The sequence below is a fragment of the Ictidomys tridecemlineatus genome, chromosome 3 (assembly GCF_052094955.1).
Source record: "Ictidomys tridecemlineatus isolate mIctTri1 chromosome 3, mIctTri1.hap1, whole genome shotgun sequence".
NCBI classification, from domain to species: Eukaryota; Metazoa; Chordata; class Mammalia; order Rodentia; family Sciuridae; genus Ictidomys; species Ictidomys tridecemlineatus.
This window is the reverse complement of record NC_135479.1, coordinates 50,462,640-50,478,392: the sequence shown is the minus strand read 5'-3', so window position 1 is coordinate 50,478,392 and position 15,753 is coordinate 50,462,640. Positions and strand designations below refer to the sequence as shown.

Below are 15,753 nucleotides of genomic sequence, written 5' to 3'. Positions count from 1 at the left end.
GCCCTGTGACCTCCTTCACTCACTGGACCCTACCTGTCCACAGAGGCGCTTACTTGAAGAATGATGTTTCCTGGAATGTGTGTGAGGAGCCACTCAAAGTGGTTCCCTGGAATGTGATGCTCTTCTTCTTGCTGGTAGTTGCCTCCTGCCTGGAGATGGTGCTGTGTGGTGTACACCTAGTGAACACTATTAATTTAGAACTTGAGAAATTCAGGGTAAGACTATAGACCTCCTTGCTCTCAGGCCTATTTTGAAAAGGGACATGTTTTTCTTTTTCTCTTTGTCCTCCCCCTCCTAACCTGGGGACAAGGAATAAGATTGCCTTGAGTTATCTTGCTCCACAGGAAGGAGATGTCTGCCAGAGTTTCCAGAAAGAGACTATCTCCCAAATTAACAAGTGAATCCTAACACACTATCCAGATGCCCTGAGACCCCCTCTCAGGCACACCTGGAAAGTAGGTTTTGAAGAGCTTCTTTATAAGCCCTCTGTTTTCCCTGATGGGCAGAATCACAGCCTCTGGGACAGGATTCCCCTGTGTTTCACCTTCCTAGCAAACAATAAAATGACTTTTCCTTTTTCTCAAAACTGTGTCCTCATTATTAAATTGGCATGAATTGGCATAGGAGACAAAGACCAATCTTTGGGTTACACTATTAGTTTCATTTGTGCCAACTGGAGGAAAAAGGAGGTGGCACAGCATAAGGTACACTTGTTGAGGGACCTGCTTGCTTCTGGCCAAGTCCTCACTCCCTTTCTCATTTCCGCAGGGCTCAGATCACTGAGCGTCCCTCCACTGACTGCCAGGTCATTCCTGCTTGCTCCAGGACCCCAGCCTGGCTGGCCCAATCCCTGCCTCCCTGGAATAAACTGCTTGAGTCCACCCCAACCCTCCCTGTTCAGAGTATGCCCTAAACAGCAGCAGTGTGTGAGGGCCTCCTGAGCTTGGTGTTCTGTGACCCTGTTTGGAGCCCTCACTCCCCACTTATATCTGTCACAGGTACTGAGCTACTAACTTGCACAGGAAATACAGTGGTTAGTAAGGTAGATGTGCTCTCCAGGGGTGGCACAGGCAATTTTAAAAGAAGTAAAGGATGATTTCAATTGATGGTTACCACATTTTATTGGGTAATTTCACTATTGACTCATGCTCAATACTGAAGATTATTGAACCCAGGGCCTCACACATGCTCTGCCAGTGCTCTACCACACCATTGAGTACACACACCCACATCCCTTTTTGTTTGATTTTGGGACAAGGTCTGCTAAATTGCCCAGGCTGGACTCCAATTGGGATCCTACTCTCTCAGCCCCCCAAGTAGGTGGGACCCAGTATGTACCACCACACTGAGTTTACTAGCACCTTTTCATCTCAGCCATTCTTTCTGGCTCTTACTTGCAGAATCCTAGTGATGTCTGTGAAAACCTTCCTGAAAAATAATTCTAAATCCCACAGTAAATATTTCTTCAGATATATGTCTCTCTTAGTCTTTGGGGTTGACATGCTCTCCCTTGTTTGGAAGAAAAATTTCAGAACTCCTATAATGTTTTGAAGTATTACATTATTTTATCCATACAGAGTTGCATAAAAATAATTTAATGAGTACTTATGGAACACACATACACACACATACATACACACACACACACACACACACACACACACACACATGATAATAAAAAACAAAAATAACTGCTATTTAGATTTAACATAGGCCTTCTAGGGGCTGGGGATGTGGCTCAGTGGCAAAGTGCTTGCCTTGCACATGTGAGGCACTAGGTTCAATCCTCAGCACCATGTAAAAATAAATAAACAAAATAAAGATACTGTGTCCCTCTATAACTAAAAAAAAATTCTTTAACTTTCTTAAAAAATTAAAATAAAAAATAAAATAGGCCTTCTAATAGGGGAATGCAAAATTTTTGAAGAAAGAGGACAGTAGATATCAGAAGCAGAATTTTTAAATATTTTAAAAGCATTAAACAAGTCAACAGAAGCAAAACCCAACATCAGTTACCACAGTGATTGCCTGTGAGTCAGAGGTAACCTGTCAGGCAGTTCAAAGTATTTTCTTTCTTCATGTGTCCTCTCATTCTAGAGGTCAATTCTTCACAGCCTTTCTCCATCCAGCTTCTCTATCTTATAAAAAGCAAGTATTCCGCTCAAATTCTGGCATTTAGTTTCCGTGGTAAGATTTCTCCACCATCCATGTCTCTCTAATGTTTCAAGTGGGCCTTTGGGAGAAGCTATATCAGTAGTCCCCAACTGGCTCCCACTTTCTGTGTGGTACAACTTTTTATTGAAAGCATCGTGGGGTCCTGCAGTACTTAGTGCTATATCATCTCTTCCATGGGCACTACCACATCGCACATGGGTGTGGGCTAATTCTGCAGGGGCAGCACACTCCTCTTTCTGCCTGACAATAAGCTGGGTCTCAGCCCTCAACTGTGAATCCTGGTATCTCTACCACAGGTCCTAATGAAGCAAGGTTTTAATAAATTAATCTCTGTATGAAAAAACTACTTTTTATATTGTAGTTGACAGAAACACAATTCAAACCAATTCACATTATCCAAAGGTTCCACATTGGGCTAGAGTTGTAGCTCAGTGGAAGAGGGCTTGCCTAGCAGGTGTGAGGCACTGGGTTTGATTCTCAGCACCATATACAAATAAATAAAAATAAATGTCCATCAACAACTAAAAAATGTTTTCTAAAACAGGTTCTAGTTTCATATGTGAATACACTACCAATGTAACTCCACATAATGTACAACCACAAAAATGCAAAGTTATACTCTATGTACAATATGTCAAAATATACTCTACTGTCACATAAAACTGAAAAGAAGAAATTTAAAAGTATAGAAAAAATGTTTCCAAGAGGTGCAGAGTGTGGTGGGGCATGACAGTAATCCCAGCATCTCAGGAAGTTGAGACGAGAGGATTGTGAGTTCAAAGTTAGCCTCAGCAATTGAGGGAGGCCCTAAGCAACTCAGTGAGACCCTATGTCTAAATAAAATATTTAAAAGAACTGAATATGTGTCTCAGTGGTTAAGAGACCTTTGGTTCAATTCCTAAAAAAAAAAAAAAAAATGTTCCAAGGAGTGATCAGGATCCAGGCATGGCTGAACTTGCCAATTCAAATAGGTTGTCACACCTCACTCTATCTCTCAAGGTTGTTTCCTCTGGATTAACTTCCTGCTCTAACAGGAAGGACCTTCCTCAAGGTGAAACAGGCTACAAGCAACCTCATCACCTAAACAAAAACAGAATTTTTTTGCAGGAGTGGCAATACTCATATCAAATAAACTCAACTTCACATCGAAGTTAATCAAAAGGAATAAAGAAGGACACTATATACTGTTAAAAGGAACCATCCACCAACAAGACATAACAATTATCAATATGTGTGCACCAAACAATGGTGCTGCAACTTTCATAAAACAAACTCTCCTCACGTTCAAGAGTCAAATAGACCACAACATAATAATTATGGGTGGCTTCAACACACCGCTCTCTCCATTGGACAGATCCTCCAGACAAAAGCTGAATAAAGAAACTATAGAACTCAATAACACAATCAATAACCTAGACGTAACCGACATATATAGAATATATCAACAATCAATAAGTGGATGCACGTTCTTCTCAGCAGCACATAGATCCTTCTCAAAGACAGACCACATATTATGTCATAGGGCGACTCTCAGTAAATATAAAGGTGTGGAGATAATACCATGCATCTTATCTAATCATAATGGAATGAAACTGGAAATCAATGATAAAAGAAGGAAGGAAAAATCCTGCATCCCCTGGAAAATGAACAATATATTACTGAATGATCAAAGGGTTACAGAAGACATAAAGGAGGAAATCAAAAAATTTTTAGAGATAAATGAAAATACAGACACAACATATCGGAATCTATGGGACACAATTAAAGCAGTTTTATGAGGGAAATTCATTGCCTGGAGTTAATTCCTCAAAAAATGAAAAAAACAACAAATAAATGAGCTCACACTTCATCTCAAAACCTTAGAAAAGGAAGAGCAAAACAAAAGCAAACGTAGCAGAAGGCAAGAAATAATTAAAATCAGAGCAGAAATCAATGAAATTGAAATTTTAAAAAACCATTGAAAAAATTGATAAAACTAAAAGTTGGTTCTTTGAAAAAAAAATAAGATTGTCAGACCCTTACCCATGCTAACAAAGAGAAGAAGAGAGAGAACTCAAATTACTAGCATACGGGAAGAAAAAAGAAATATCAAATGGAATCTACAGAAATACAGAAGATAATTAGAAATTATTTTCAAACCCTATATTCCAATAAAATAGAAGATAGTGAAGGTATCAATAAATTTCTTAAGTCATATGATTTGCCCAGATTGAGTCAGGAAGATACACACAATTTAAACAGACCAATAACAAAGGAGGAAATAGAAGAAGACATCAAAAGACTATGAACCAAGAAAAGCCCTGCACTGGATGGATATAGAGCAGAGTTTTACAAAACCATCAAAGAAGAATTAATACAATAATTTTCAAGTTATTTCAAGAAATAGAAAAAGAAGCGGCTCTTCCAAATTCATTCTATGAGGCCAACATCACCCTGATCCCGAAACCAGACAAAGACACTTCAAAGAAAGAAAACTACAGACCAATATCTCTAATGAACTTAGATGCAAAAATCCTCAATAAAATCCTGGCGAATCAAATACAAAAGCATATCAAAAAAATTGTGCACCATGATCAAGTAGGATTCATCCCTGGGATGCAAGGCTGGTTAAATATATGGAAATCAATAAATGATATTCACCACATCAATAGACTTAACGATAAGAACCACATGATCATCTCGATAGATGCAGAAAAAGCATTTGACAAAGTACAGCATCGCTTTATGTTCAAAACACTAGAAAAACTAGGGATAACAGGAACTTACCTCAACATTGTAAAAGCTATCTATGCTAAGCCTCAGGCTAGCATCATTCTGAATGGAGAAAAACTGAAGGCATTCCCTCTAAAAACTGGAACAAGACAGGGATGCCCTCTCTCACCACTTCTATTCAATTTAGTTCTCAAAATACTAGTCAGAGCAATTAGACAGATGAAAGAAATTAAAGGCATAAAAATAGGAAAAGAAGAACTTAAATTATCACTATTTGCAGATGATCTGATACTATCCTAGCAGACCCAAAAGGGTCTACAAAGAAACTACTAGAGCTAATAAATGAATTCAGCAAAGTGGCAGGATATAAAATAAACATGCATAAATCAAAGGCATTCCTGTATATCAGTAACAAATCTTCTGAAATGGAAATGAGGAAAACCACCCCATTCACAATATCCTCAAAATAAATAAAATACTTGGGAATCAACCTAACAAAAGGGGTGAAAGATTTATACAATGAAAACTACAGAACCCTAAAGAGAGAAATAGAAGACTTTAGAAGATGGAAAAATATACCCTGTTCATGGATAGGCAGAACTAACATCATCAAAATGGCGATATTACCCAAAGTTCTCTATAGGTTCAATGCAATGCCAATCAAAATCCCAACGACATTTTTTGTAGAAATAGATAAAGCAATCTGAAATTCATATGGAAAAACAAAAGACCCATAATAACAAAAGCAATTCTAAGCAGGAAGTGTGAATCAGGCGGTATAGCGATACCAGATTTCAAACTATATTACAGAGCAATAGTAACAAAAAAAGCATGGTAATGGTACCAAAAAAAGATGGGTGGACCAATGGTATAGAATAGAGCACACAGAGACCAATCCACAAAACTACAACTTTCTTATATTTGATAAAGGGGCTAAAAGCATGCAATGGAGAAAGGATAGCATCTTCAACAAATGGTGCTGGGAAAACTGGAAATCCATATGCAACAAAATGAATCTGAATCCCTTTCTCTCGCCATGCTCAAAAGTTAACTCAAAATGGATCAAAAAGCTTGATATCAAATCAGAGACTCTGTGCCTGATAGAAGAAAATGTTGGCTCCAATCCACATATTGTGGGGTCGGGCTCCAAATTCCTTAATAGGACGCCCATAACACAAGAGTTAATAACAAGAATCAACAAATGAGACTTACTCAAACTAAAAAGTTTTTTCTCAGCAAGAGAAACAATAAGAGAAGTAAATAGGGAGCCTACATCCTGGAAACAAATCTTTACTCCTCACACTTCAGATAGAGCCCTAATATCCAGAGTATACAAAGAACTCAAAAAATTAAACAATAAGATAACAAATAACCCAATCAACAAATGGGCCAAGGACCTGAACAGACACTTCACAGAGGAGGACATACAATCAATCAACAAGTACATGAAAAAATGCTCACCATCTCTAGCAGTCAGAGAAATGTAAATCAAAACCACCCTAAGATACCATCTCACTCCAGTAAGATTAGCAGCCATTATGAAATCAAACAACAACAAGTGCTGGCGAGGATGTGGGGAAAAGGGTATTCTGTACATTGCTGGTAGGACTGCAAATTGGTGTGGCCAATTGGGAAAGCAGTATGGAGGTTCCTGGGAAAGCTGGGAATGGAACCACCATTTGACCCAGTTATTGCCCTTCTCAGACTATTCCCTGAAGACTTTAAAGGGGCGTACTACAGGGATACTGCCACATCGATGTTCATAGCAGCACAATTCACAATAGCTAGACTGTGGAACCAACCCAGATGCCCTTCAATAGATGAATGCATAAAAAAATATGGCATTTATACACAATGGAGTATTACTCAGCACCAAAAAATGACAAAATCATGGAATTTGCAGGGAAATGGATGGCATTAGAGCAGATTATGCTAAGTGAAGCTAGCCAATCCCTAAAAAACAAATGCCAAATGTCTTCTTTGATATAATGAGAGCAACTAAGAACAGAGCAGGGAGGAAGAGCAAGAGGAAAAGATTAACATTAAACAGAGACATGAGGTGTGAAGGAAAGGGATAGAAAAGGGAAACTGCATGGAAATGGAAGGAGACCCTCATTGTTATACAAAATAACATATAAGAGGTTGTGAGGGGAAAGGGAAAAAAACAAGGGAGAGAATTAAATTATAGCAGATGGGGTAGAGAGAGAAGGTGGGAGGGGAGGGGGATAGTAGAGGATAGGAAAGGTAGCAGAATACAACAGTCATTAATATGGCAATATGTAAAAATGTGGATGTGTAACTGATGTGATTCTGCAATCTGTTTTGGGGTAAAATTGGGAGTTCATAACCCACTTGAATCTAAAGTATGAAATATGATATGTCAAGAGCTTTGTAATGTTTTGAACAACCAATAAAAAAAAGAACCTGTATCTTGTTAATTATGCCCACTTTATTTTCTGCCAATATGGTGGGAGGTGTATTCTACCTCTTACTGAGTCGGGAGGTGGTGGAGGGACAAGTAAATTGCTTAGCAAAGGACATGTTTACAGGGAGGATTGAGCATTTGCAATGAGCAATTCCATTTTTACTACAGATCATATGGTCATACGGCTCCAGGCATGATGAAACCCCTCAAAGGAGGCTGTGGAATCAGAGTCTGAGGTTTCTCAGGGAGACACAAGTTAAAGGACAGTGTTTGCAATATTTCAAAGTAACCACTAGGGCTGGGGATATACCTCACCAGTAGAGCACTTATCTAGCCCTGGTTCCATCCCCAGCACAACACACACACACATGCACACACACACACACACACACACACACACACACACGATAATAATAAACAAAAATAACTGCTATTTAGATTTAAAATAGGCCTTCTATGGGCTGGGGTTGTGGCTCAGTGGCAAAGTGCTTGCCTTGCACAATGGAGGCACTGGGTTCAATCCTCAGCACCATGTAAAAATAAATAAACAAAATAAAGATACTGTGTCCCTCTATGACTAAAAAAAAATTTTTAAACTTTCTTAAAAATTAAAACAAAAGATAAAATAGGCCTTCTAATAGTGGAATGCAAAATTTTTAAAGAAATAACGACAATAGATATCAGAAGCAGCATTTTAAAATATTTTAAAAGCACTAAACAAGTCAACAGAAGTAAAATCCAATATTAGTTACCACAGTGATTGCCTGTGAGTCAGAGGCAACCTGTTGGGCATGAGCAATTCATTTTTACAGTGTATTTTCTTTGTTCAGGTGTCCTCTCATTCTAGAGGTCAATTCTTCATAGCCTTTTCTCCATCCAGCTTCTCTATCTTATAAACAGCAAGGATTCTGCTCAGATTCTGGCATTCAGTTTTACTGGTAAGTTTTCTCCACCATCCATGTCTCTCTTTTGTTTCAAGTGGGCCTTGGGAGAAGCTGTATCAGTGGTCCCCAACTGGCTCCCACTTTCCGTGTGGTACCACTTTTTATTGCAAGCACTGTGGGGTCCTGCGGTACTTAGTGCTATGTCATCTCTTCCATGGACACTACCTCATAACACATGGGTGTGGGCTAATTCTGCAGGGGCTGCACACTCCTCTTTCTGCCTGACAATAAGCTGGGTCTCAGCCCTCAACTGTGAATCCTGGTATCTCTACCACAAGTCCTAATGAAGCCAAGGTTTAATAAATTAATCTCTGTATGAAAAAAAAAACTACTCGTTACATTGTAGTTGACAGAAACACAATTCAAACCAATTCACATTATCCAAAGTTTCCACATTGAGCTGGAGTTGTAGCTCAGTGGAAGAGGGCTTGCCTAGCATGTGTGAGGCACTGGGTTTGATTCTCAGCACCATATACAAATAAACAAAAATAAATGTCCATCAACAACTAAAAAATGTTTTTTTAAAAAGGTTCCAAGTTTCATATGTGAATGCATTACCAGTGTAACTCCACATCATGTACAAATGCAAAAATGTGAAGTTATGCCCTCGCCCCAGCGCTTCCGGATGGAGCCTCCTGTCCCTTTCCCGGCCAGCGGCCGCGGGGGCACGATGAAGCCAACAGATGGCGCTGCCGCTCCCGGGCAGGCGCGGGCGGGGACGATGCCCAAGGACCCTGGATGCCTCTCTAGAGCAGGAGCTCAGGCAAGAGTGTCCGCTACAACCGCTTCCCTGGTGAGCCTGCCAACCTTCCCTCCCCAGACCTCAGCACGGGGACCAGAATGGAAACAACCGTTGGACCCGCCTTCTAGGCTGTCACCACCATCACGAAAGCCGATGGGACCAGTACTTAAAAGCAGCACCGCAGAATACCTTCCTCTTCCAGCACCCTCGCCTATACCCCACGGGATGAGGGAGACAGCATGCCCCCCCATCAGCACCCCTCGTCCCTCTGATTCGGCCATCTCCGTCGGCTCCCTGCATTCTGAGTCCAGCATGTCCTTGCGCTCCACATTCTCACTGCCTGAGGAAGAAGAGGAGCCGGAGCCACTGGTATTTGCTGAGCAGCCCTCGGTGAAGTTGTGCCGGCAACTCTGCTGTGGTGTATTCAAGGACCCTGTGATCACCACCTGTGGCCACACGTTCTGTAGAAGATGCGCCTTGAAGTCAGAGAAGTGTCCCGTGGACAATGCCAAATTGACAGTGGTGGTGAACAACATCCCAGTGGCCGAACAAATTGGGGAGCTCTTCATCCACTGCAGGCAAGGCTGCTGTGTGGTGGGTGCAGGGAAGCCCAGTGTCGTGGAGGTGGACCCCCGAGGGTGTCCTTTCACCATCAAGCTTAGTGCCCGAAAGGATCACTAGGGCGGCTGTGACTACAGGCCTGTGCGCTGCCCCAACAATACGAGTTTCCCACCCCTCCTCGAGATGAACCTGGAAGCCCACCTCAAAGAATGGGAGCACATCAAGTGTCCCCACTCCAAGTACGGTGCACCTTCATCAGGAACCAGGACACATATGAGACACATCTAGAGACATACAGGTTTGAGGGCCTGAAGGAGTTCTTGCAGCAGATAGATGACAACTTCTATGACATGCATGTGGCCCTGGCACAAAAGGACCAGGAGATAGCCTTCCTGCGCTCCATGCTAGGCAAGCTCTCTGAGATTGACCAGCTAGAGAAGAGCCTCGAGCTCAAGTTTGATGTCCTGGATGAAAATCAGAGCAAACTCAGTGAGGACCTCATGGAGTTCTGGAGGGATGCATCCATGTTGAATGATGAGCTGCCCCACATCAACACAAGGCTGAACATGGGCATCCTAGGATCCCATGACCCTCAGCTGATCTTCAAGTTCAAAAGGACTTTTGTGGCCACCAGGGCCTTGTCTGGTGTCTCTGTGTCTACTCCATGGGTGACCTGCTCTTCATTGGTTCCTCTGACAAGACCATCAAGGTATGAGACACCTGTACCACCTACAAGTGCCAGAAGACACTAGAGGGCCATGACGGCATTGTGCTAGCTCTCTGCATCCAGGGGTGCAAGCCCTATAGTGGCTCTGCAGATTGCACTATCATTGTGTGGGACATCCAGAACCTGCAGAAGGTGAACACCATCCAGGCCCATGACAACCCTGTGTGCACACTTGTGTCCTCTCACAACTGCTCTTCAGTGGCTCCCTGAAGGCCATTAAGGTCTGGGACATCGTGGGTACTGAACTAAAGTTGAAGAAGGAGCTCACAGGCCTCCACCACTGGGTGCGGGCCCTGATGGCAGCCCAGAGCTACTTGTACAGTGGCTCCTACCAAACAATCAAGATCTGGGACATCCGGACCCTCGATTGCATCCACATCCTACAGACGTCTGGTGGCAGTGTCTACTCCATCGCTGTGATGAATTACCACATTGTCTGTGGCACCTATGAGAATCTCATTCATATTTGGGACATCGAGTCCAAGGAGCAAGTGCAGACCCTAACAGGCCTTGTGGGAACCGTCTATGCCCTGGCAGTCATCTCGACACCAGACCAGACCAAAGTCTTCAGTGCACCCTACTACCAGTCCCTCAGGGTCTGGAGTATGGATAACATGATCTGCACCCAGACCCTACTCTGCCACCAGGGTAGTGTGTGACTGCACTGGCTGTGTCCTGGGGCTGGCTCTTCTCAGGAGCTGTGGATAGCACTGTGAAGGTTTGGACATGCTAACAGAATTCAAACCAGGCCTTTACTCCCTGTGGGCCTGTCTGAGCCAAGCTAGCAACACGGGGTGGCCCTAGAGCTTCTTCTGCCCTGTAGGAGCAGATAGAGTCATGTGGCCAGGTAGTCCCCTCCCTGCCCTCACTCCCTTAACCTCCCTCTACTCAACTTGGCCCTGTCTCATTGCAGTTAGGGCAACACCCAAGCTCTTCTCTGGGTGCCAGATACGACACTTGCCCAGCCAACTCTTTCTCCCCACCCCAACTGAACTATGGGCTGCCGCAGTCTGGCTGGGCCCCAAATCACGAGCCACCACACACCTTGTAGATTCAAACAGCAGCTCTTTATTCCCAAACTCACACCGGCACTCTACACACGTTCTGGGGATATTCACATTCTGGCAAAATTCACGTTCTGAATCCCGCGAGAACTCAACCGGAACTCAAGGAGCAGGCGTGCCTGAGGCAGCAGGATACGCCCTATTCCCAGCAGGGTACACCTTAAACCTGGAACCGCCCTAAACCCAAGGAGCATGATACTCCCTAAAACCTGATCCGCCCTAAACCTTGATCCGCCCTGGTCCTTGAGCAAGGTCACCTTACTCAAGCATACATGCAATGTCACTGTAAATGACCTGGGTCCAAAGGCAAGCCCATTTCCACAATGAAGAGTCCTTCCTCTAAGCAACATAGAGTAGGCTGACAAAGAAATTGCCATGCATCATTCCTACTTGGCAATGGCTATCAGCAATGGGCCTTTTTACTTAGGTTTTCTACTGTTATTTGACTGTATATAGATTTATTTGATTACTTCCTGATTGAAATAAAAGCTGCACAGACTAAGAAAAAAAAATGTGAAGTTATACTTAATGTATGTTCAATATGTCAAAATATACTCTACTGTCACATATAACTAAAAAAAAGAAATTAAAAAGTAAAGAAACAATATTTCCAAGGAATGCAGGGTGTGACTGTGCATGCCATAATACCAGCACCTCAGGAGGTTGAGGCAGGAGGGTTGTGAGTTCAAAGTCAGCCTCAGCAATTGAGGGAGGCCCTAAGCAACTCAGCAAGACCCTATGTCTAAATAAAATATTAAAAATGCCTGGAGATGTGTCTCAGTGGTTAAGAGACCTTGGGCTCAATCCCTAATACAAAAAAAAAAAAATGTTCCAAAGAGTGATCAGGCTCCAGGCATGTCTGAACCTGCCAATTCAAATGAGTTGTCACACCTCACTCTATCTCTCAATGGTTGTTTCCTCTGGATTAACTTCCTGCTCTTAACACAAAGGGCCTTCCTCAAGGTGAAACAGGCCACCAGCAACCTCATCACCTCAACAAAAACAGAATTTCCTTGACCTTCAGATGGTGAACCAAAACAAGAACACAAATAAATAACTTTTTAAAATGAATTCTTCATGGAACTGGCTTGGATTGTACAGGTATCCCTGAGTGAAATGTTGAGGCCAGAGAACGGTATTTTCTAGTAAATCAGGCCTCAGGTTCAATTCTACCCTGAGAAACATGTAGTCATCTCAAAAGGAGAGAGGATCAATAAACAAATATTATATAAAATGAAGCCAGGCTCAGTGGCACATGCCTGGGAGTGCATGGGAGGCTGAGGCAGGAGGATCACAAGTTAAAAATTAGCCTCAGCTACTTAGCAAGGTCTTAAGCAACTCAGTGAGACCCTGTCTCTAAAAAAAAGTCAAAATAAAAGGCTGGGGATGTGCCTCATTTGTTAAGAGCCACTGTGTTCAATTCCCGGTACAAAAAAAAATTAAAAAAAGAATTTGAAATAAAAACACAGCTGAAGCCTGCTATCATCTTTTTTCATTTCTTTCTGGGAGGAACTCTCTATATGTGACAAATGGAAATGATAATCCCACTTTACACCTCCTTGTGCTGCCTAGTTTAACAAACATTCCCCCTGTCCTAAGGAACCCTTACAACCAGTTCAAGAGGCAAGTGGTACCCCTCTACCCTTTATAGAGATGAGGCAATTCTGACCTAGAGACATACAATGGTTGGTTGAGTCCTCAACAGGTAAGGAATTGAAGAGGGATGATAGAGAGGTGTGTGCAGAAAAAGAGACGAAGAAGACATTGGCACCAGTGTGTGACTAGCTCCCCCACCACATCATGGCACATCCACCCCCTCTCCTCACCAGCTGCAGCTGGTGATAGGGCCTCCCCTTATCATTCTGATCCTGCCAGTTTCTACCACAGCTTCTCTCTGACCTGTACTCACATTTCAGCCTGTGTTCCTCCGTGGCCAGGAACACTTTCATTTTATTTCAGACTCACTTTCATTCACTGTCTCACCATGAACCCAAGGAAGTGTGTCCCCTGGGTGGGCCTCTTCCTAATATCTCTCTCCCTAGTGTGCATCGTGGCCAATGCCCTCCTATTGGTGCCTGATGGGAAGACCTGGAGCAGTGACCAACTCAGCTTGCAAGTCCTGCTCATGCCTGGCTTCATCGGCGGGGGATTGATGGTGAGGAGTCTATAGAGTACAGGCCAGTGACCAGGGTATGGGCACCACTGAAAAGGACTGTGAATGGGAAGGGAGGGGAGATGAAAAGGACCGCGCTCCAGAAGGGTGACAAGTGCTTGGTGGGGAGTAGGAATGTACAAGTTGCTCCCCCCATAAACTCAGCACTCTGGAGACAGCCCTGGAGGAGCCCCCAAAGACCTGAGATGAATGCCTGAAGGGAAGGGGAAGGCAGGGAGGGGAGGCTCAAGTCTCTAAAGAGCTTCCTTTGTGGGTCAAATCTTGTCCCACCTGACCCTCCCTGCCCACGCAGCTCAGCAGATGTTGGGGATCCCTCACTACAAGGGTCCAAGCAGAAGGAGCAGCTGGCTGTGTGGGAGGTTATCAGGGAAGAGTAATAATAGGCGTGGGGAGGTATAGCAGAAAGGTCTATAGCCAGGCAGTGATGTCACCCATCAGTCACTCTACCTCTCAGCTCAGTGTTGCCCCTCCCCCCTCCTCTTCCACTCACTCTCAGCCCACATTCTGGATGCCCACTCTGTGCTCGGTGCTAAGGACAAACTCAGAAGCAGGTCAGTAGAACAGAGAAGTTGCCCCCAAGGCTTCCTGGAGATGAGAACCTGCTGGGAGAAGTGGAGGAAGAGGAGACAGATTTCCTGATCTCCTCCTCTCTTTCTTCATTTAGGGGAAGTTTAGATTTTCAACCTAGTGTCATATTTGTGTGGGGTAAAGGTGAGAACTGTACCCAGCAGAGTTTCCCTCTTTTCAGGACAGCTGAGCGACAACATTCTCTAGAAGACGTCTTACCTTGTCCCTATTCTGGGTCACATCTCTATTACCTAAATGAGGATACCTCTCCTTTAACTATGAACTCCCTCTTACTTTCTGAGGTCTCTTCTACCTTCCATCTCTTGACGGACTCATGGCTGCTCTCTCTAAGTTCTCACTCTCCTTCCAGGCCTACACACCCCCAGTCTCACATCATGTTCATTCTCCAGCTTAAACTACGCCCCTCTTCTCCACCCAATCTAACTAGTCTTCTTCACTGGCAATCCCCAAGGGTGAACTCCCAACATTGTCACAGGAATCTTCCTCCTCCTCCACAACTTGAGTCACTCTCAGGAAATACCACATTCAGCCACAGAGACACAACAAGGTTCCTGCTCCCCTGGAAGCTTGTGTTCCTTTGTGGAGATAAATATTATGAAGAAGCAAGACTAGAAGCCCCATGAGAGCAAGGACTGCCTGGTTTTTTGGTTGCTGTGTGCCTGGTGCCTAGACTAGTGCCTTCATCTAACAGGAAGGAGGTTAATAGTCATCGAATGAATAAGGATGATTTCACACAGGAGTGGATATCACCCAAAATAAAAATAAACAGGGCTGGAAGTAGATAGAGCTCATTGGTAGGGCATGTACCTAGAATTTGTGAGACGTTGAGTTTAATCCCCTGCACTACTACAAGAGAGAAAGAGAAAGAGAGAGAGAGAGAGAGTGAGAGCGAGAGAGCGCACAAGCCAGTCAGGCATTGTAGCACATGTCTGTAATCCTGGGAACTCAGGAGGCTGAGGCAGGAGAATCACAAATTTGAGAAAAAACTGGCAATAAACAATTACGACAGGGATATGGCTTGGTAGAAAATATCCCTGAGTTCAATTGTTCACTACTGCAAAAAATTGGGGGTGATAAGAAACTTATAAGTTTGATTGAGATCAACCTTGAAAAATTAGATCATAAATATATATATATATATATATATATATATATATATATATATATAGAGAGAGAGAGAGAGAGAGAGAGAGAGAGAGAGAGAGGAAAGAGAGTTCACACTGAGGATGTAACTCAGTGGCAGAGTGCATTGTGTTGTTCAATCCCTAATACCATAATAAATAAATAAATAAATAAAGCTACCATAAACAGTACTTAGGGCAAGAAGTTAGGGATTTTTCTTTTTGTTTTTTGGCTGCGTATGAATGTTTGTGTGTGTGTGTGTGCACACTAGGTATTGAACTCAGGGCCATGTGAAGGCTAAGCACATGTCCTGCTACTAAGCAACATCCTTAGCCCCAGCTCAATGTAGTTTTACAAAGTGAACATACCCATCTACCCAACACCCCCTACCAAAACCAATTCCTTCGTGCTCCTATAGTCCCAGCTCTTCTGGAAGCAGAGGAAAGAGGATATTGAGGCTGATACTAGGAGTTCCAGGTCAATCTGGGTGAAATAGCAAAACCCCAATTCATACAACAAA

At 43.2% G+C, this 15,753-nt stretch overlaps 1 pseudogene; it reads left to right on the top strand.

The window, feature by feature from the left end:
- The first annotated feature begins 9,081 nt into the window (after positions 1 to 9,081).
- LOC101969910 (E3 ubiquitin-protein ligase TRAF7 pseudogene) lies at positions 9,082 to 11,083 on the top strand (annotated as a pseudogene).
- The last annotated feature ends 4,670 nt before the right edge of the window (positions 11,084 to 15,753 follow it).